At 41.6% G+C, this 23,783-nt stretch overlaps 1 long non-coding RNA gene across 2 annotated transcripts in view; it reads right to left on the minus strand.

Moving 5' to 3' along the window:
• The window catches only part of LOC102736637 (uncharacterized), a 41,103-nt gene that overhangs the window by 10,123 nt on the left and 7,197 nt on the right, over positions 1 to 23,783 (minus strand). For both annotated transcript variants that reach the window (XR_014140863.1, XR_014140862.1), the window contains exon 2: positions 11,809 to 12,005. This is a non-coding gene — a long non-coding RNA (uncharacterized LOC102736637). The remainder of the gene's footprint in view (positions 1 to 11,808; positions 12,006 to 23,783) is intronic.

The raw sequence follows: 23,783 nt of genomic DNA on the forward strand, positions 1-23,783 counted from the left end.
CACAGAGTCTCACTAATACCTAGAACACTCTCTAGAAGAAATAAATTTAGGGAATCAGATGCTTAGACTGTGGTTTTGGGATTATGACGTAGTACCCAAAAATCCCACTGACAAAGTTTATGTTCCTTCTGAGGCACTCAGAAGCTACACCACTGGGCAGCACAAGTCACCCTAATACCCACAGCTATGACACCTAAGATTTCTACTTCTGAACTAACAGACTTACTAGAGAACTTCGTTTTTATTTCTATTCTACTAAGTACTACAGAAATAGATGATGTGCACCCAGAGGGCTCCCCACTGTAGATTTTTGTCTCTTCCATGTAGGCAGGTCAACTAAAATGCCATCCCTGAGGGCTTCTCCTCCAGGCTACCATGTCAGATAAATAATCTTGCCTCTCTCTTCTAACAATCCTTAAAGCTAACTTTCTAATACAGTAGTTCCCAGCCCTGGTTGCACATTAGAGTCACCTAGGCAACTTTCCTCCCAACGATTCTGAGTAGTACTGGGTGAAGCCTGGAGCATGGATATCAGTGTAATGCCCTCCCTCCTTTTTTAATAATAGCTTTACTGAGATATAATTCACATACCATACAATTCACCCATTTAAAGTGTACAAATCAGTAGGTTTTAGTGTATTCAGAGTTGTCCAACTTTCACCACCATCAATTTTAGAACATTTTCACCAACCCCCAAACAAACCCCCTACCCACCAGCAGTCATTTCCCATGTCCCTTCCCAAACTCCCCCCCAACCTCTGACAACCATTAATCTATTCTGTTTCTATAGATTTGCCTCTTCTGGACATTTCATATAAATGGAATCATACAATATGTGGTGTTTTGTGACAACCCTCTTTCACTCAGCATAATGCTTGTCAAGATTCATCCGTGTTCTAGTGTGTATCAGTACTTCTTTTTATAACTGAACAATATTCCATTATATGGATACGTCACATTTTATATTTATGAATGTATCCATCAGCTGATAGACATTTGGGATGTTTCTACTTTGGGGCTATTATGAAAAATGCTGCCATGAACATTCATGTACCAGTTTTTGTGTGAATATATGTTTTCATCTTTCTTGGATATATACCTAGAAAAATTGCTAGATCATACAGTAGCTGTTTAACCTTCTGAAGAACGGTCAGATAGTTTTCCACCATTTTACATTCTCATGCGCAATGTACAAGAGTTCCAATTGTTTTCTACATCCTCGCCAATACTTGTCATTACCTTTTTGATTATAGTCGTCGTCTTAGTAGGCCCTCCTTTTTAAACCCTTATAGAAAAACAATTTTAAATACAAAATTAAATAGTACACCTCCTTGTACCCATTACCCAGCTTCAACAATTAACAGGTCATAGTCAACCCTGTTTCACCTATATACCTACCTACTTTCCTCTTTCCACCACCCAGATTATTCTGAAGTAGATCCAAGATAGTCCCCCGATTATTTAAAAATTAAAATTTTGTTTTTTCTGACTGGGATATAAATAAGATCTCTACTTATGAATGATACGCCTCCTAAATCTTTTTAATCTATAGGATGCTCCTCCACCTCCTTTTCTTTTTCTTACAATTTCTTTATTGGGGACTTTGGATTATTTGTCCTGTAGAGCAGTACTACTTAAACTTGAACTGTACATGTGAATCACCTGGGAAGCATACTAAAATGCAGATTCTGATTCAGTAGGTCTGGGATGGGGCCTGAGATTCTCCATTTCTAAAAAGCTCACAGTTGATGCTTCTCCTATTGATCCATGGACTACACTAAAAGTAGGAAGGATACAGTTTCCCACACAACAGGTTTTATGGACTACATCCCCAAGATGTCATTCGACATGTTCTTCCAGGCTCTGTATTTCCTATAAATTGAAAGTAAGCTCTAAAGGTTTGATGAGATTCAGGTGTCCTTATTTTTTGGTTAGATTACTTGAGACTCTCATCAAGAAGTCTGGTTATTTCTTTTGGAATGTTAGCAGATACTTACGATCACTGCTTAGGATCATTAATTCCTTAGAGGTTGCAAAATGGTGGTATTCTTTTTTTTTTTTTAATTTATTTATTTTGGGGCGCCTGGGTGGCTCAGTTGGTTGGGCGGCCGCCTTTGGCTCAGGTCATGACCCCAGGGTCCTGGGATCGAGCCCTGCGTCGGGCTCCCTGCTTGGCAGAGACCTGCTTCTCCCTCTCCCTTTGCCTGCCGCTCTGCCTACTTGTGCTCTGTCAAATAAATAAATAAAATCTTAAAAAAAAAAATTATTTCTTTTGAAAGAGAGAGAGCACATGGTGGTGGCGGGGGGTAGTGAGAATCTCTAGCAGACTCCCGGCTGAGTGCAGAGCCCAATCTCACAACCCAGAGATCATGACCTGACCCAAAACCAAGAGTCAGATGCTTAATCGACTGAGCCACCCAGGCGCCCCAGGTATTCTATTTTTATTAGCCAGAATATTTCCTTTCAGAAAAACTCCTCATCCACTATGTGGTTATTCTGAATAATGAGATGGTTCTCCAGCATCCTCAAAGTGACTGATGAGTTTCCTTTTAGTATCATTATGAACTCATGAATTTAAACAGTCATAAACATATGAACTGAAACATATTAACCACTTACTGATGTGTTTCAGTCCATTGCAGTTATTATCCTTATGATGCTCAAACTGTCTCCTCAGCCATTAGAAACCTTTTGAGGATGGTTTTGAGTTCTTTTGACATGACTCACGTTCATCTTATACACACCTGGAGTCAGCCAACTGTCCAAAGAACCCCCGTTGTTTTATTAAAAGATGGATTTTAGAGGCAACTATCTGGGTACTAAAACTGCTCACCGGCACACTGTTTATAGGTCCTTTCCATAAGTAGAGCTAGAAATAAAAGTTTTTACTTTTGTTTCAGTTTTCTTAAGATAAATTACATGGTGAGTTTATACTAATAATTCCAATTCAAAATTTAAAGCACGAAGTTTTGGGTTAACCTCACAGATTTTCTATCTGTATCTCCTTTCTCCCACACCACAAGTCCTAGTTTCAGCATAACCACCATAACTACTTATTTGCTTTATCCTACACTAGACACACAACAGTCTCAAAACAGCAGTAACAACACCTCCAACATGATGACTTATAACAGATTAAGATATCACTTAGAACTGTTCCTGTGTGGTTATGTCACCAACTGGATTAAGCATTTATTTTCCTTTTTTAGGAATTCCTTTTTTGAAATTTAAGTTTGTTTTATAATAATGTAAAATATTTACACAATTCCAAAGTCAATTTATTAAAAAAAAGTCCCTGTCTTCTCTACTTTAAGGTTACTTGAACCTTTTGTTTGTTTACCTTCTGTTTAAATCATGCCTTTTTAAGAAAGGAGGGAAGAAAAGCAAGGAGGAAGACCAGTCTGAATGAGTTCTCAGGAAAGGTGCCAGGATTGGGAAAAGTCGAGAGTACCAGCACAGAGGAGGGGTAGATTGGCACAGTTTATGTGGAAGGAGAAAGAAAAAAAAAAAAAAAAAAAAACCTGAAAAAAAATATCTGAAAGCAGGAAGAATGTAGAATGGAAACTAATGGCCAAAAAGTAGAACCTCTTTGTATATACAGTACCTTGTTTTATACATTTGGCCATAGACTTGTGAATATTTTGCATCAATTTAAAAGATTAATTTTAAAACTTGAAATTCTTAACACCCAACAAAGACTTACATTTCATGAACCTCTGAATCTGAATTCAAATGAACAATCTTGAAAATAATTATTAAAGCAATTGCATTGTGAGCAGTGACTAAATTATTTTATATTAACAAATTTAAAAATTTTAGTTGTAAGTATGGTGCTGTGATTTTATTATTGGAGTCATTACTTAAAGATATATTTGATGTCTAAAATTTTTTTCTAAATCTGAGTGGAACTACAGATGAAACAAACAGGGGTCATGATTTAGTAATTACTGAAATTGGGTGATGGGTATGTAGAGATTCATTAAGCTTTTGTCTCTACTTCTCTGTATGTTAAACGCGTTTAGTAAGGAAATTAAGAAAAGAAAAAGTCGTATGAATCTACTCACTAAAAATAACTATGAAATTAATAGGATTTGTAGGGAAGAGGAAGCTACTAGGTGAGAGTATGCAAAGCCAGATGGTGGGAAATTCTATAAAGACAAGTCAGTTCAGTCCTTCATTATAAAATAGCTCCAAGGGAAAAGACTGAGTGAGCACTTACTGAATAAAAGAAATTTAAAAGAGATTTATCAAGGAGTCACAATACATAGGGCATATTTGGATTATGAGTCAAACAAATTGATAAACATTTAAGAGATGAGATATTTGAACACTGACTAAAAATTTGATATTAAAGTATTATATTTACTTGTATTTTAGATATAGAATTGTAGTTATGTTTAAAAATAATGGAATTAGTTTCTAGAGATTCACTTGGAAGTATCTGTGGATGAAAGATGAATTGGCTGGGATTCGCTTAAAAATGATTAGGTGGGGGGATATAAAGAAAAACTGTCCCTGATTGGTAATTATTGACACTGAGTGTTAAGATTCAAAATCTAGCCATCCCATGGAACGTGAGATACAGGCACTAAAAACTCATGAATTCAAGAAAAGTAAAACAATATTCCGAAGAAAAATTAAGCCACAAATTGGCTTGTTTTTGGAAAGAATACCTCTACAGAACTGAGGTACCCTGACTGCTTCATAAGCATTTATTTCACTTTTTTTTTTTAAAGATTTTATTTATTTATTTGACATAGAGAGGGAGAGAACAAGTAGGCAGAGAGGCGGGCAGAGGGAGAGGGAGAAGCAGGCTCCCCGCTGAGCAGGGAGCCCGATGCGGGACTCGATCCCAGGACCCTGGGATCATGACCTGAGTCGAAGGCAGCTGCTTAACCGGCTAAGCCACCCAGGCGCCCCCATTTATTTCACTTCTTAAAAACTTCTTCAAAATATATTCTTGGCAGCTAAAAAAAAAAAATCATGCCTTTTTATTTTCTGTTTTCTGATGCTTTGACAACTGGGGCCTTGCTGACATTGGAAGGGCTGCCCTTCCCAAGGTTAGCTAATTCTGAGAGGCCAGTGAGTACAAATTTCAAATGCAAACAAACGAGTCCAGAGCCCATACCCCAACCACCTCCTTTACTGGGCCACTTATCACCCTACGGCTAGGTACCAGACAACTAGAGACAGCCCCTAAACCTCAGAGCCCACTGAGATTATTCAAACTAGCCAATCCTAAACTTGCTGACCCTGCCTTGCCTCACTTTCCCATGGAAACCATAATACAGGCTCTTGCCCGCATTTCCCCTTGCTCTCACTGCATCCTGACTGACCCCAGTGCTGACCTATGATGCGTCCTGTCTCATTTCTAGACAACTGTGGGTAGAAACTCCCTTCCTTCATGACAGTCATTTTCTTGTCTGCATGTCTTAGTATACCTGATTAATGCAATCCCAGGTACTTCTAAAACACCTTCCTTTTTTATCAATAGATACGTATATACATTTTTATCACCTGCTTTTTTAAAACAGCTTTATTGAGATACGATTCACATACTACACAATTGCCCATTTAACTGACTTATTTAGTGGTTTTCAGTATATTCAGAGTTGTGCAACCTTCGCTAAAATTGATTTTTAGGGGGCGCCTGGGTGGCTCAGTCGTTAAGCGTCTGCCTTTGGCTCAGGTCATGATCCCAGGGCCCTGGGATCAAGCCCCGCATTGGGCTCCCTGCTCCGCGGGAAGCCTGCTTCTCCCTCTCCCACTCCCCCTGCTTGTGTTCCCTCTCTCGCTGTGTCTCTCTCTGCCAAATAGATAAATAAATAAAATCTTTTAAAAAAATTGATTTTTAGAACACTTTCTCCACCCCACAAAGAAACCCCCAGCCCATCAGCAGTCACTCCCCATGACCCTCAATCCACCCACCGCTCCTTGGAAACCACTAATCTACTTTCTACTCAATCAATTTGCCTATTTAAGACACTGCACATAAATGGAGCTCTACAATATGTTGTCTTTTGTGACCGGCTTCTTTCACTTCGCATAATGTTTTCAAAGTTCATCCATGTTGGAGCATGTATTAACAGTTCATTCTTTTTATTGCCAAGTAGTATGCCATTTTACAGATATGCCACATTTTATTTATCATTTGATCAGCTGACAGACATTTGGGTTGTTTTCACTTTTTGACTATTATCAATAATGCTATGAACACCCACGTACAAATTTTTATATGGACAACTGTTTTCATCTCTCTTGGGTATAGCCCTAGGAGTGGAATTGATGAGTCATACGGTCACAATGTTTAACCTTTTGAGAAACTGCTGGACTGTTTCCCAAAGTGGCTGCAATACTTTACATCCTACCAACAGTATATGAGAGTCTCAATTTTTTCCACATCCTCAACACTACTAGGGTCTGTCTTTTGACTATAGCCATCTTAGTGTGTATGTGAAGTGGTATGTCAAGGTGGTTTTGATTCACGTTTCCCTGAGGGCTGGTGATGTTGAGCTTCTCATAATTTGCTTGCTGACCGTGCGTACATCATCTTAGGAGAAACAGCCATGCAGATCTTGCTCATTTTTAAACTATGTTGCGTTTTTGTTGTGTTTTAAGTTTTTACATATTCCGAATACAAGTCCCTTATCAGATAAGTAATTGGCAAAGATTTTCTCCCACTCTGTGGGTTCTCACTTTTTTTAAAAAAATATTTTATTTATTTATTTGTCAGAGAGAGAGTGCGCGTGCACAAGCAGGGGGAGCGGCAGGCAGAGGGAGAAGCAGGCTTCCCACTGAGCAAGGAGCCCAACGTGGGACTCGATCTCAGGACTCTGGGATCATGACCTGAGCCGAAGGCAGACGCTTAACCAACTGAGCCACCCAGGCGTCCCTATTTTCTCACTTTCTTAATAGTGTCCTCTGAAGTATAAGAGTTTTTCATTTTGATGAAGTTCAATTTATCTATTTTTTATTCTGTCACTTGTGCTTTCAGTTCATATCAAACAAAGCTCTGCCTAACTTCAGGTCAGAAAGGTTTATACCTATGTTTTCTTCTAAGAGTTTTAAAGGTTTGGCTCTTACATTTAGGTCTGTCTTACATTTAGAATTAAGGTGTCCAACTTCTTTCTTTTGCATATAGATATCCAGTTGTCCCAGCATCATTTGTTGAAAAAACACTGAATGCTCTTGGCACTTGCTGAAAATCAGCTGATCACAGACACATGGATTTATTTCTGGACTCATCATTCTATTCGATTGTCTCTCCTTATGCCAGTACCACACAGTCTTGACTACGGTAGCTTTGTTTGAAGTTATGAAATTGGAAGTGTGAGCCTTCCAACTTTCTTCTGCCTTTTAAAGATTGTTTTGGCAACTCCAGGTGTCTTTATTTCCACATGGATTTTAGGATCTACTTGTCAATTTCAGCAAAAAAGCAAGCTGGAATTTTGATAAGGATTCCACTGAATCTGCAGATCAATCTGGGCAGTATTAACATCTTAACAATATTAAGTCTTCTGATTTGTGAACATTGGGTCATTCTATGGTAGTGTATATTTTCATTCTTTTGTATTACTGAAAAATACTCCACTACCAAGATGTACCACATCTAATCAACCAGTCCCCTACTGATGGATGTTTTGAGTTTTCAATTTCTGCTATTACAGATAATACCACAATGAATATCACTGTGCACACATCTTCTGTACTTCTGCCAGTGTGTCTTTGGGATAGATCCCTGGAAAAGGGACTGCTGGGTCAAGGGTAAATTCGCCTGATATTGCCAAATTGTGTCCGACAGGTGCCATATCCCCGCCAGTGATATTTGAGAATGCACCCAGTACCAGGCAATTTTAAGGTGTACTAGGGTTGAGAGCCTTGAAATTAAAAAAAAAAACTAGCTATGAGAGTACTCAGAAGAGAAAAGTCATCCGAGTGGGTGTTGCCTGCAGGAACTGTCCAGTGAATAGGCAGAAGCCTTGATGGGGAGAGGTGGACAGAGAACTGAGGAAAAAGGGGAAGGAATTTAGGGTAAGAGGAAGGCTTTATAAATAAAGGCTGTACCAGAAACTTCCAGCTTCTAAGGGTGGAAAAATCCAAATGCTCCTTGCCTTCTACCTGCCTCAATTTCCATAAACTAGGCAGCTTCTCCCGAGCAAAAAGCCACAGAGGCTGGAATCAAACACTCTAGGTCCCAGGAAAGTAAGAGGACAAAAGGTGTCCTCAGTACACACGGGGAGCAGTAACAAAGTCAGCAGGCCTGGGTTCAAGTCTCACCTGGCTCTTACTGCCTAAAAATCTTAGATGCATCCGTTTTCCAAGCTTCATTTTCTTTCTCTGTTAAATCTGGAGAAAAATCCCCGCCTCACTCACCTCTCAGGCTTGTGGAGACCAGTCAGGAGAACGCCTGTGACAATTCTTTGGGAACTGAAAAGTGCCATACAAATGGAAGAGATTCTTACTGAGCAAGCTGGATTTGAATTCTGGCTTGGCCACTTGCTACCTGACGTTTCTCAATTATAAAACAAAGATAATAACACTTATTTCACAGGCTTATTTTAAGAAGAAATTATATAATGCATGTAAAGTGCTTGGCATGGTGCCTGACAAAGGGCAAGTGCTCAAAAAGGTTGCTTAGTAGTATTACCGCAAGTAAAGTTATCATTTACTGTAAAACTTTGGGCAAATAAATGTTCATATATGTTTCGCATGAACATGGAGAAAAGTGTGAAAGAAGAAGCAAATCAGTAACACTAGTTACCTTGCGGGATAAAGTTAAGGAGAGAGAGTGATTGCTGGCTTTCTCTTTGTACAACTCTAAGTTGTTTGGCTTCTGAGTCTGACTGGAAAAATCCAATGAGGCATCTCTGATGGGAAAAAAGGGGGGATGCAATTGAAAATGGGTACCCAGGGAGGGCTTCACAGCTACTGATGATATTCTATGTCTTCACTGTGCAACGTGCAATTCATTTTATTATTATTTACACCAGGAATCAGCAAACTTATCCTGTACAAGGCAGGCAGTAAATATTTCAGGCTCTGCAGGCCATACAGCCTCTGTCATAACTACTCAAGTCTGCTACTGTAGCACAAAAACAGCACAGACAATACATACATAAGTGTGGCCGTGTTCCAATAGGACTGTGACAGGCAGCGGGCTGGAGCTGGCTCATGGTTCATAGGCTGATAACCCCTGATTTACACCTTTATATATGTTATGCATATTCTTCTTCATGTCTGAAGAAATTTAACAATTTAAAAATATCAAACACACATGCAAAAAAGCTTTCAAATCTGTTCCCTAAAATGAAAAATCCAACAAAGTATATTTAAACAAATGAATTCAGCACAGAACAATTCAATCTTAAATCTACAATCTAATCTTAACTAAAATCTTAAAGACACATTTTCTTCCAAAATTTATTTCATGTAAGAAAATTTTTCCTGCTCAGTTCTCTCCTCTGCCTTCACCCTGTACTAAAATATTCACATCACACTTTATGTCTGCCTATCAAGGTGGAAAAATACAGTCATCAGCCCTTCGGGTTTCTTTTTAAGCACCTGCCCCACCCTATACCCATTCTCTCAATGTTTCAACTTCCTCCTCCTTAAAATAACGAATTTAAGGTAGAAAGAAATGAGGAAGAATGGAAATTTACAAGAAAGAGAGCATGACTGATAATTGTTACCAAGAAAACATTTTCCCTTTTTGCTCTTAATAGGCTGTAAAGCTGATGCAATTAAATTATAACTATAGCAACTCAGCTGGCACCACGGTCCCTCTGCTCCGGCAGGATCCTTGCACACAAGCACAGACCTGGCGTGCTCAAGACTGAGGCTAACTGCAGGCAGTCAGCAGCAACAGAAAGGAGCCTGCAGGAGGACAAGTAAGCAGAGATGTCTAAAGGCTGGCAGGGGTGTTGGGGAATGGCGTAGGGGAGCAACTGGCTGGATTAAAAAAAAATTTAAAAAATCCCTGCCAGGGTTCCTCTGATTTGCCTTTGCCAACACCGATGGAACCGAAACTAACTGGTATCTAAAAAAATACAATTCTGGAGAGACCTACAGAAGAATTGCCACAACATCCTCACTAACTCAGCGGAGCAGCCAAAGCATTCAGCTTTCAAGATTAGTTGGGAAAAGAATGTAGACCTTATGCTCACTCTTGTGACATTTATTACAAACCCAAAATAAACGCCCCTGTGGAAACATCAGCATCTAGGTCTTCCTCAAGTTCAAGCAATGAAGACTGAGCAGACGACTGACAACTTCCCACATCTCCCACACAGAATCTCAGTGATTTTCCAGACCCACTGAGGTCACAAGTACTGGCACCCCTTCATCCTTCCCTGGCCCTTCCATCGGGGCCAAAAGAGCATGTGCTCTGGAGTCAGCCTTCCTAGGTTGGAGATCTGGCTCAACACTCACCAGCTGTGCGACCTGACAGTTACCTGCCCTCTCTGAGCCTTAGCTGCTCAACTGTAATAAGGGGACAACAGTCCTAATATTCATTGTGAGGATTAAGCAAACTCTGAAGTCTAGCCAAGTTTCTGACACATAAGTCATCAGTAAATCACATTTCTTATGGAAAGCGGCAAGTTTTTTTTTTCTGTCTCCCCAAATTACAAGCTCCTTGAGGGCAAGAACCATGCCTAATTCATGGTTGTAGCCCCAGAGATGGCCCAGAACTGGCTATTGGGCCCCCAACACATGACTGTGAAATCAACAGCCCACTGCTGATGCTGTGTAGCAGCAGAAGCCACTGGCCAGACAGCCAGTACTTTTCTTCAGCTGCACTCTTGGGGCTGCCCACTCTCCCATTCTATGGTCACCTGGCAGGCACTACGCGTCCAAGGCCTTGTAGCAGCAGCTGTTGGGATCGCTAATGATGACCAGACAGAATCACCCCTCACTTGGATGGCTTTTCATCACTGACTGCTCATCAATTTCTTCCGAGTGCATTTAAAAAGTGTGCTCATCTCTGAGTGCTCCCTGGCTTTGAAGGTAACATTTATCTGTGTAAACCACACTTACTAATACAGTAACAGAGGCCATTTATGACCCAATGGTCAGCAAAGCCAATCAGGAACTACGGTAACGGGTTTCTGTGTGACAAAGCTCTTCGTCCTTTCCCATCCTGATCATCTCTGCCTGTGATATGGGCTCACAGCTTGGTCAGGCAGACAAGCTGGAAAACCTGGGGGCAGGGAGACAGAGCAAGGCTGCTGACCTGTTTAAAAAACCTTTCGGGGGGCGCGGGTGGCTCAGTCGTTAAGCGTCTGCCTTCGGCTCAGGTCATGATCCCGGGGTCCTGGGACTGAGCCCCGCATCGGGCTCCCTGCTAGGCGGGAAGCCTGCTTCTCCCTCTCCCACTCTCCCTGCTTGTGTTCCCTCTCTCGCTGTGTCTCTCTCTGTCAAATAAATAAAATCTTTTTTTTTTTTTTAAAGATTTTATTTATTTATTTGAGACAGAGAGAATGAGAAAGAGAGAGCACATGGGAGGGGGGAGGGTCAGAGGGAGAAGCAGACTCCCCGCTGAGCAGGGAGCCTGATGTGGGACTCGATCCTGGGACTCCAGGATCATGACCTGAGCCGAAGGCAGTCGCTCAACCAACTGAGCCACCCAGGCACCCAAATAAATAAAATCTTTAAAAAAAAAATAAATAAAATAAGAAACCTTTCGGAATCCCCAAGAATCAGGTTTGTGTCTGTCATTTACAGACTGCATCTTAATTCGAGAGGAAAAGAAGAACCGGATCCTGCCCCTGAGCCACCCAGTAGCAGCGCTGCCTCCCCACCAGTACTCACGCCTTGACATCTGCTGTCTCCTGGGACGTGCGTGTGAGAGTACGGGAACGCAGGCGCTCGCCCGCCTGCTGGATCTCCTGCAGGTTCCGTTCCACATGGGGAAGCTCTGAGATGCCCTCAGTCTCAGCAGCAAGCTGTTCAGCTTGCTGAAGGAGCTCACCAAACCCCTCAGTATCCATTGGAGTTGCAGATCCTAGCTGGGGGAGGAAAAGAAGAGACCTAAATCAAGGGGAGGACAGGCTTCGAACGCTGTCCGAGTCTGTTATAAGCTAAACGGAACACGAGGACTTTTTGTAAACAGACAAGGAGACAGCTCACCAACAAGCAGGATTTGTTCCTGAACAGAGCCCAAGAACAGGCCTGACAGAGAAAATGAGTCAGACTGTGAAGAAATAGATCATTTCTGTGCATATTGACAACCCCAAGATTGATTCCTGCCACCAGAACAAATGCAAAGATATTAAGCTACAGACCAGAATTCCTGCCTCCTTCCACAGACTCAAAGCTGACAAGGAATGGAAACCACGGTGGCAACCGCTGGGAGGCTAAAACAACAACCACCCTGCACCTCTTATTCCTCCACCTTTCTTAGAAAAACCCCACCATCCAGAGAGGGTGGGGCAATTTATAAGGTCCTAATCTCACATGATTCTTAACAACTCTACTGAGGCTCCTGAGTGGACAGGAGAAGCAACTCCAGTCCACAGAGCTGTCAGGTGCCCAGGGTATTCTCGCAGGCAATGTGGCTGGACGGACACAGGTACACAGGTCTCCTGACTAATCCCGTCTTATTCTCACACATCTGCTCCTTCACTAACATAAAAGACAGGCTTTTAAAATTCACGTTCAAGGGGCACCTGGGTGGCTCAGTCGTTAGGCATCTGCCTTCGGCTCGGGTCGTGATCCCGGGGTCCTGGGATCGAGCCCCGCCATCGGGCTCCCTGCTTAGCAAGAAGCCTGCTTCTCCCTCTCCCACTCCCCCTGCTTGTGTTCCCTCTCTCGCTGTGTCTCTCTCGCTGTCAAATAAATAAATAAAATCTTAAAAGAATAACAAATAAATAAACAAAATTAATTTTCAAGTCTCCATTCACACATTCTTTAGTTTACAAGGTTACTGAGAGCAGAGAGCTGCTGGTTATAGATGACATTCAGGACATGAGACTTTAATTGTTCCTACACCTACTACTTTTAGAAATGCCACTGCTGGGGCACCTGGGTGGCTCAGTCAGAAGTGTCCAACTCTTGATTTTGGCTCACGGCACGATCTCAGGGTCGTGAGATCGAGCCCCTCGTCTGGCTCCATGGTGGGCATGGAGCCTACTTAAGATTCTCTCCCCCTCCCCCGCTGCCCCTCCCCCACCCCTCTCTAAAAAAAAGAAAGAAAAATAAATGCCATTGCTACTAATAATTATATTAATAAAAATAGCAGCTGGCTTCTAGACCATAAATATTAACAAGACCACCTGTTTCTCCAACAGTTGAATGAGTAAAGTCCTAAGAACAGTGTTGCTATTTGAAGGACATTACATATTTATGAATCTTATATACACTGTATCATCCTTGTATAAGATTCTTGACCAAGAGAATGTTTTTAACTCTACCACTACTTAAATCAACAGAACATAAACAGTATCACCATCATTAAAAAAAAAACTGACATTGTTAAAAGGTTAGCAAAATTATTTATGAAAAAACTAAAATCCTTTAAATAGTAGCTCTTGTTGGATTATACTTTTCTTCTTTGTTTTAAACCCATGCCTTCTACTGCACCTTTGAAATACCACTGGTCTACAATGGTAGTTAAGATGGTGATATAATATATAATTATATCTCAGCTATAAAGCACAGATTATTGTTAAAAGGGTATGGTTATCAACATAAATCCACAGCAGGAGAATGAGGACTTTTTCAAATGGACATTAAAAGACATTAACTTTAAAGGTAAAGGCATAAGGTTAAAACAAAAATAGCTCAGCTGGGTAAACATAAAAACACTTGGGTATTCTTTAATCTTTATAGACAAAAAGTCACATACCCACTAACTCTCTTCCTAAAGTTTCTACATAATCATTGTTTTGTTTTGTTTTGACCCAGTAGAATGAGGCTGTAACTGGCCATCTTTACCTGTGGGAAAATGGGGATGGCAAAACAAGGAACACATTCTCCCAAACAGAAGAAAGCAAAGAGTATTTTTTTTTTTTTAAAGATTTTATTTATTTATTTGACAGAGAGAGAGACAGCGAGAGCAGGAACACAAGCCGGGGGAGTGGGGGAGGGAGAAGCAGGCTTCCCGCCGAGCAGGGAGCCCGATGCGTGACTCGATCCCAGGACCCCGGGATCATGACCTGAGCCGAAGGCAGACGCCTAACGACTGAGCCACCCAGGCGCCCAGCAATGAGTATTTTTAAACAACAGTTCCTGTCTGATAGAGAAATGCTTTTCCTCCGAAACCAACAGGGCCAATAACATTCTACTAACAGAAACACGGTCACTCACCAGAAAGGGGAAAGAAAAGTAATATGCTGCCTCTTCCCCCTACCCCTTTTTACTCTAAGATAAAAATAATTTGTCTAACAGAGCCAAAAGACAAAAAAATACTGTTTTTCTTTCATAAGGAAAATTTTAGAACTCCCCGAATAAAGAACTGAATGAAACAAACTTTTCTAAGTTTAAAAAAGAAAGAAAAAACAGGAAAAAGAAATACATCTAACATTTTGCATCCATGCCAGATAAATTCAGACAAAGGAAATGCTCAACTTCTCAAATGACCTGCCCATACAAAGACTTACAGAGTGATGGAGTGGAATATAAATAATAAATGCAAAATAAAAGTCATGATTTACTTTAATACGGTCCAGTAAGTAAGATTTTTTAAAAAGATTTATTTATTTAGACAGAGAGAGAGAGCACGAGCAGGGGGAGGGGGGCAGAGGGAGAAGCAGGCTCCTGCTAAGCAGGGAGCCCACCGTGGGGCCTCAATCCCAGGACCCTGGGATCATGACCTGAGCAGAAGGCAGACGATTAACCGATTAACTGACTGAGCCATCAATCCCTGGGCTCTAATCTTTGTCAACAAAACCTGCTCCGCGGTCTTCTCAGTGTGGAGCTGCCACTACTCAGCTGCTTGGGCCAAAATCCTTGAAAGCCTCCACAACTCATCCAAGACCAACAACGCCTTTCAAATCTACCTGCAAAATGCACCCAGAATCTACTTCTTCCCACCACCTCCACCCACTCAAGTCACTATCACCTCTTCCCTGGCCTCCCTGCTTCAGCCATTGCCTCCTATAGTCTATGTGATCCCTTCAAAGGATCCTTCCTCTGCTTAAACCTCTTGTACAGAGTGAAGCCCTCAAGAGCAGACTTACCTCCTCTTACCTCCCAGACTCATCTCCAGCCCTGTCTCCTTTTCCTTTCCTGGGCTCCAGTCACCCTGGAGCCTCCATGCCAGTCCCCCAATGGGTCAGGCACATTCCTGCCCTAGAGCCTTTGTACGCCTTGTTTCCTCTATCTGGAATGCTCCTCTCCCAGATACGCTCCTGATTCCCTGTCTCTGTTTTTGATGCCAACCTAGAAAAAAATATTTAAGAGTGCAATCTGCAACCACCCCTAGTACCCCTCATCTCCCTTACTGTCTGTCATCCCTGCTAGAATGCCAGCTGCACAGGACAGGGCTTTTGTGTGTGTTTTTTGTTCACTGATGTATCCCAAGCTTCTAGAACAGCACCTAGCACACAGTAGGTGCTCATTTGTTGAATGAATAGGAGTTTTATTCTTCCATTTGTGGAGAGTCTGTTCTTCTTGAAGGCTTCCTGCACTCTGCTGCCAAATCAGCACCCACGGGCAAGCGAAGACCAGAGCAAAAACATTCCCTTCCGACTACCAACTGATACTTAACATTTCTGAGGCGGCACAGCATAAGGCAATGACCATATAAATGGCATGAATTCAGATCGCACTTGGTCCAGACTAGTACTTTCCCTCTAAATACCCAGACGAAAACCAATGGTATTTTAGAGGAAAATAAACAAACAAACCCGTTTTCAGGTGAACAGAATTGCAAACCAAAAGAATATACGTATAGAAAGAATTTCATTATACAACTTCAGAGTAGAAAATAAGCTTGTTCCATGTCTGTCTGAGAGAAAAGAGCTATATATTTAATACAATACTTGGGAAAAACTGTATCTGTCCTGCATTATAACTCACCCAGTGGATATTAATTTATAAAAAAGTTATTAAAGTTTCCGAATCTATACTCTGATGCAGTCATCATCCCGTTTCATTAAAATTTTTAAATTATGATTAATTTCATAAATATAAGGACAATTTTTACCCCCTCCACAAAATAAATACTAATTTAGCCATAAAATATATGGGTTAAACCAACCAAATACCAGTTTTGACTCAAGATACTAAAAGCTGATCATGAAAATAACTTCACTAGCTTTGTCCAAGAGAGAACTTGGGAGTGGGGGGAATGAAGTCTAAGCCTTGTGTGGGAAAATCTGGCCAGGACACATGCAGAGACTGGACGCCAGCTGTACCCTTGACGAGCTATGGAGGAGGAAGCCAGGAAGAAGCCGCATGGAGGACCCAAGCAAGGAAGCCGAATTTGAAACAGTCAGTGCAGCAATATTGGGGCTAGAAGGGAAAGGGCTAGCACTAGGGCTCCTCTGCCATCAATGACTAAGCCTGACCAAAGAGGCCTTTGGAAACACTGAGAGGTGCTTCAGAGAGCATCACAGGGTACCAAGGTCCCGGGCATCAAACCTCTCCCATGCCACTTAGCAGAAGTCCTACTGAGCCTCCCTAGACCTCCTCAAACACCAGAGCAAACAAAAGCTTTAAAATGAAGGGCAAAGGTATCCCTGCTGTTAGAAAGCAAGATTGGTTACTCTTGGGGGAAGAGGGCCAATGTGACAGAAGGGAGAGTTCTGAGAGGCTGGTAATTCTCTGGAGTTTTTTTTTAGCTGAGTGCTGCTTAACAGTGTGCTCACTTTGAGGAAATTCACTGAGCTGGACTCAGGATTTGTGCACTTTTCTGTGTAACATACTTCAATAAAAAAGTTACTCCCAAAATGAAAAATAATAATCCATGGTTTTTCAGAGGCTACAGTAGGACACCCCACGATGTTGGAAATAAGGAATGCTCTTAGAAGTTTCCATAATCGAGATCTCTTCACCATATGTAGAGGATGCTGAGAAAACTAAGCAGAGAAAAAATTAAAGCCCACAGCTTTAGAGAGACAGCTTCTACCTACCCCTAAAATCAAGGGCTGAGCAGACTTCCATTTCCTCAAATTAGTCAGCACTCACCTGTCTGTCATTCAGTATCCAAAAATTGCCCCTTCTAGGCACATAAACATTCTTAAATGAGAGGGGAAAAAAAAAATCTCCAAATTGCATATAGGATGAAATGAACTAGATAAAAAGGCAGAGCAAAAATGCATCAAATAATTTCAGTTCACTTGCTATTAATATATGTCTTAATTATGAAAAATATGGTGATTTTCACATTCTCAATATAACCATGTTAAATATTTAATCAAGCCAGAAAAGAGTAGTGTAGTATAATAAAAAATTTATTTGGTCTTTGTCCCAGTTCCTGGCATAAAGCTCCTAAAACCCTTGGAATACCCTGAGGTTATGAGTCTTTCGTAACTTACAAGGAGGCCCCCTTGAGCACACTTGAGCTTATGTTAATGAGGTAACTTGGAGTGGGATGGGAGCCTGGATAGCCTGAGGATGGGACCCGTCACCAGAAAAGACCAAATGATTAGAGAGTTGGAGCTCTCAGCCCCAGCCACCAACCTCTGGGAAGGAAAAGGGGACTGCAGATGAAGCTCTACAAAAACTCTTTAACAATGAGATTCGATGGCCCTCTGGGTTGGGGACCACATGCTAGGAGGGTCGCACACTTCAGTTCCATAGAGACAGAAGCTCCTGTGCTCAGGGTCCTTCCAGACCCCTACCTCTCTATCACACTGCTCATGTGTATTCTTTATAATAAACTGGTAAACATAAGTAAATGTTTCTCTGAGCTCTATGAGCCTCTCTAGCAAATTAATGGAACCTGAAGAGAGGCTTGTGGGAACCTCCCATCTACAGCCAGTAGCTCAGAAGCACAGGTGCCAACCTGGCCTTCTGACTGGCTTCTGAAAAGGGGTCGGGGGGTGCACAGTCTTGTGGGACTGAACCCTTAGGTGGTGGGATCTGATGCTGTCTCCAGGTACACAGTGTCAGAAGTGAGTTAAACTCTAACAGCCAGCTGGTGTGCAGAGAATCTCAGAATTGCCTGATGTGTGGAAAACTCACACATCGGGTGTCAAAAGTGAAGCTCTATAGTGGTGAAGCAGAGTAGTGTGAGAGTGAAGCACACACACCAAGAGTATTTTTCCCTTGCAAATGGATACTTAAATATTCAAATTGCTCAACACTTCTAGACCATTTTACATCAGTATTCTCAGAGTGGCCCCTTCAGGATTTTGCAGATGGTCTGTTTCTTAGTTTCTTACAGTATTCATGCTTATTGTATTAAAATGTCTACACATCTGCTTTCTGGTATTAATTATTAGTTCATTAGTGTCTTTTCTTCTAACGCTTCATCAGCCACAAGAACACGTCTTCCCACTTTCCCAGGGCTTTAAGGGCTCCCAAGCTGGGGAACCACTGAGTGCTTTAAAGACCACTGGGTCATCTCAGAAATGGCTGTGATGCACCAGTTCTCTGGGCTTAAGCCCATGTGACTTCCAGGATATAGTTCCAAAATCAGCACCTTCAGTGCCTCAAAGCTGACAGAAAACAAAGTTAAATATGAAAGAGCCCCATAGCCACCCATCCTAGACCTGTCTACCAAACTCTTTTCCAGTTTCTAGTCTTTGAGACTGGCATCCTAGGGCAAGGGTCAGCAAGCTTTTTCTGTAAAGGGCTGGACAGCCAATTATTTTAGGCTTTTGGGGCCATTCTCTATTGCAACTGCATAATTGTGCTTGAAAGTGGATAATTTGTGAACAAATGAGCTTGGCTGTGCTCCAATAAAATTTTAATCATGGCCAGTCAAATATGAATTTCATGTAATTTTCACTTGCCACAAAATATTCTTCTTTGGATTTTTTTCCCAACAATTTAAAGATGTAAAAACCCTTGTTAGCTTCTCAGGCCTACAGGTTTATACAGTTCGCCAAGCCCTGCTTTGCCTAGGGTATCTGATATAGACGTGGTAAGTAAATCCTGACTCAGCACTTACCGGCTCTGTGGCCCCAGCAGAGCTGCCCTCACTAGACCTGAGCAGTGAAAACACTGCTGTAAAGATTAACACAACAAGCCCATTGTCATTCCCCTTCCCTCTTTAAACTGTTTATTTAGAGACTATATTTGGGGGAAGAAATCTGTTTTGTAAATGAAATCTATCCAGGAAACGTTCTTTTGACCTAATGCACAGAATGCTAGAGGGATCTCTCTGCTCTTTTCAAGTGGCAGTGCAACATATCAAACCCATTTGCATTTTTCCTTTTCCTTATCGATCACCCACAATCCAAACAGGACAGTTATCCAAGGAATATGAAGGGGTAACAAAGAGACAGAAAGAAATAGCAAGGACATCTGTCTTTCCTTCAGTGTTAAAGGAACACTCTCTCAGTTCACTGACTGCGCAGGGAAATGACACCAACTATTTTTCCTGCAGAATTTCAATACACTCAGGCAATACTTTAAGTACTCATTGTGAAATTCTAATCTTACCACACACCCAAATATTACCTCTTTCAACTACAAAGATCCTGCAATCTAAAAAATGCACTTTTAGCATTGCTATATTTTTATGGATGCTGTCAGAGGGGGAAGGGGATTTTTTATATATTTCAGAGGAAATAACTGGTGCTAGTTATACCTCTTTTCTTCAAAATATACAACTAACACTGTTACTCCTTTTACAATTATTTTTAGAAGTTTTAATGCGACAGTAAGATAAATAAAATACACACACACACATATTTTTTTAAACAGAATGGGTAAACAGAAGACTGCACTTTGAACTGCCTGGTTTGAATCTACAATGTTCACTTACTAGCTGAAAGTGGGTCGATTTACCCCTGGAATAAATCTAAATCTCTCCTCTCAATTTCCTTATCTATAAAAAGGAGATGATAATCCCTATCTACTTCAAGGGGTTGATGATACACAGAAAGGATTTTATAAACTCTACTGATTTATATCATCGTAAAACATTCTTTTCGTTTTCATTCCAAAGTTGCCAATTTGGCAACATTTTGTCATTTAATTATAAACATCTCTGCTTCAAAAATCTTCTAGTAAATATGTGATACCAAATTATAACTTATTTAAGCACAACTTCATATCATTCAGTAAGAACTTCTGGAAGGCAGGGCGCCTGGGTGGCTCAGTTGGTTGAGCGACTGCCTTCGGTTCAGGTCATGATTCTGGAGTCCCGGGATCGAGTCCCATATCGGGCTCCTTGCTCAGCAGGGGGTCTGCTTCTCCCTCTGACCCTCCCCCCTCTCATGTGCTCTCTCTTTCTCATTCTCTCTCTCAAATAAATAAAATCTTAAAAAAAAAAAAAAAAAGAACTTCTGGAAGGCAGTTACAACTTTTAAATGTATATTACCCACTATCAAATATGATTTTTATTAGAATTCCAAATTTCCACAGGGAAGATGTGATTCAAAAGAAATTTAGTACTGGGCGCCTGGGTGGCTCAGTTAAGCGACTGCCTTCGGCTCAGGTCATGATCCTGGAGTTCCGGGATCGAGTCCCGCATCGGGCTCCCTGCTCGGCAGGGAGTCTGCTTCTCCCTCTGGCCCTCCCCTTCTCATGTGCTCTCTCTCTCTCTCTCAAATAAAAAAAAAAAAAAAAGAAATTTAGTACTAAATTTTGAGTAGAAATCTTGCCCTCAAACCTTATTAATTACACTTTACAGGATTAAAACACAAGGAAAGTGTTCAATATTCAACACCAAAGATTACTGAGTAAGGCCTCACTCAAGGTATCAAAAGCTTAACGACTGATTCTGCTCTCCTCTCTTCTTCTGAAAATGTAAACTATGGTTAGATGACTGTATCATTCCACTTTTTGCTGTATCTGTCAGCTGTCATTTACAACAACCACCAAAGAGAAAATTACATCCTAACAGATACTATTGTTTCAGCCGCCTTTAGGAAAAGGATGAAAAAAAAATCTGTTGTGGAGAATTCTTTCTAGTTCTGTGAGACTAAGTAAAAGAGACTTGGATCTAATCATTATTCAGAAGGTAGACTTCTGGAGAAAACAAAGAACTAAAATAAATTATCCCAGACAGAAGAGAAATTAAAGTCCTAGGCGATTCAGTACCAGCACTGGCCTGGGTGATTCAGTGTTTGCAGTTACGGAAGGCCCAGTTATCAGCTTTCCTAATACATAAAATGCCACTTGTATTTCATCTCCAATGAGCAAAGAGGAGCAACCTGGCATTACAGAGAAACACAGAGTATCTACATAGGGAACTTTCTGATAAACTCTCAGCTGTCCAGTAGGCTGTCCAGTCCAACAGCAGAGTAGAAGCTGGGCCTGGAATGGAAGAACTGTGCACCGCAGCCTGGCTTTGCCCCACACCAGCCTCTGACCCTGGGGCTAGTGTGGGCCCTTTCCCCTCTCTGGATTCCAGTTTCATCACCACTGAGATGATGGGGTTGGCTCAGGTAATTTCTAAGAGCCTGCTCCTCATGAAGAATCTACAAATGCAGAATATTTTAAGCCAGTCTTTAAACTCACTTCATGTGTCCTTGGAAGGAGCAGCCTCATTTTAGTGGTGATGGAAATTATCTGTATATATAGAACCTAAGGACTGACACCAGCCCCATCTTACAACTGGCATAAGCAGGGGAAGATCACCAAGATAGTCTCTAAAAGGTCTTTGGCTCTGGTTCTTCTCTCTAAACCAATGTTTCTCAACTGGGGGCAATTTTGCCTCCCCAGAGGTCACCAGCAAAATCTAGAAACATTTTTGGTTGTCACAATTCAGGGAGACAGGCCACAGGCTACTGACATCTAGAGGGCAGAGGCCAAGGGTGCTGCTAAACATCCTACAATGCACAGCACAGCCTCCAGAACAAAGAATTATCTAGCCCCAAATACCAACAGTGCAGAGGCTGAGAAGCCCTGTTGTAAACCAAGGAAGGCTTCTTGTCCTGAGGGCATGACACCAACATCAAAGGCACTAGGAACCTCTGGAAATAGATGCATACTGTTGTTCTTAATATAAGAAAAGCACTACAGCTTTTATTAGATTCTAATAAAAGTCTGAGTCCTCCACCACCACCAAATAATCTTAAAACCACTATATATACAGAATTCTCTCATTTGGGATTTTTATGGTGGTATATTCATACCCTGGTATATCACACAGCAACAGAAGAGACTGGAACTACAGCTACATGGATTATGGATAAATTTTGCAGACACAGTGGTTAACTAAAGCAGCCAGATTTATTTAAAAAACCAGGGGCACTTGGGTGGCTCAGTTGTTAAGCGTCTGCCTTCGGCTCAGGTCACGATCTCAGGGTCCTGGGATTGAGTCCCACATGGGGCTCCCTGCTCAGCGGGAAGCCTGCTTCTCCCTCTCCCACTCCCCCTGCTTATGTTCCCTCTCTCACTGTGTCTCTCTGTCAAATAAATAAAATATTTTTAAAAATAAATAAATAAAAAACAAACATACTGCATGATTGCATTTAACGGATTTTAAGAACAGAAAAACTAAATCATTTATGGTGCTAGAAATCAGAACGCTAGTTATTATGGTGTGGGAGAGACCGACTGGAAAGGAGCACAACAGAACTTTCCGGGTGCTGTAACGGGACCCTCAAAAATTCCTATGTCAAAGCCCTAAGACCCAACATGTGGTATCTGGAGAAGGGGCCTTTGGAAGGTAATGAGGTTTAGATGAGCTCATGAAGATGGGGCCCTCATGAAGGGATTAGTGTCCCACTAAGAGACACCAGAGGGCTTCCTTCCCACCCAGCCCCCTACACTGCATTCACCCAGGAAAGAACACGTGAGCACACAGTGAGATAGCAGCCATCTAAAAACCAGGAAGCAGGTCCTCACCAGGACCCAACCATGCTGGGACTCTGATCTCCAGAATTCCAGCCTCCAGAACTGTGGCAAAATAAACTTTTTGCTATTGAAGCCACCCAGTCTATGGTATTTTGTTACGGCAGCTCACTCTAAGAAGCTGGGGTATTGGAAATGTTCCATATCTCAGTATGATTGGTAGTCACGAGTGAATACGTAAAAATACACTGAGCTATACACTTAAGGTCTGTTCACAGATAATTCACAGAAAAGCAAGAAACATTAGCATAGCAAGAAACTTAACTTAGCATCGCCTCCAGAAAGCAAAGGGAAGAGTTGGGACTTTTCATTTTATACCCCTCTGTCAGTCTGAATTCTTTTCCATGGCTATATGTGACCCTGTCTAATTTTAAATAACTTGTTAATTTCTAAATTGCTCTAAATCCTCTGCTTCAGTGTGTTTGTCTCACCACTGGCCCCAAATCCTCAATGGCAATGACTATCAAATCCACACTCCCACTCTGCTCCCTGCACTCACACTCCAACCCAGAGCTTCCAGGCACTGCCTACGTGTTTCCACTCCAGCACATAACTGTCACACCTGGGACGTCTCATAATGCAGTTATCCACCCACCCCGCCCCCTCCTCAGCTCCTCCTCTCTGTCCCCTGGCTTCTCTCTCTCTCTCTCTCTCTCTCTCTCTCTCTCGGGTTCTAACTCACCCTTCTCCTTTACATCTGCACATGACCTCAGACTTTATTTACAGGTATTCTCTACTCTCCAGGCTCAAAAACCAACAAGATGCAGATACATTTTTTGAGAGAAAGGGTAGGTATTCCTCATTACCCAAACTCAGGAAACCAAATACTTTATATTCATCTGATGGGGACATCATTCACTCTCCAAACT

The sequence above is a fragment of the Leptonychotes weddellii genome, chromosome 16, assembly GCF_054177405.1.
Source record: "Leptonychotes weddellii isolate Sample4059 chromosome 16, ASM5417740v2, whole genome shotgun sequence".
In the NCBI taxonomy this organism is placed as follows: Eukaryota; Metazoa; Chordata; class Mammalia; order Carnivora; family Phocidae; genus Leptonychotes; species Leptonychotes weddellii.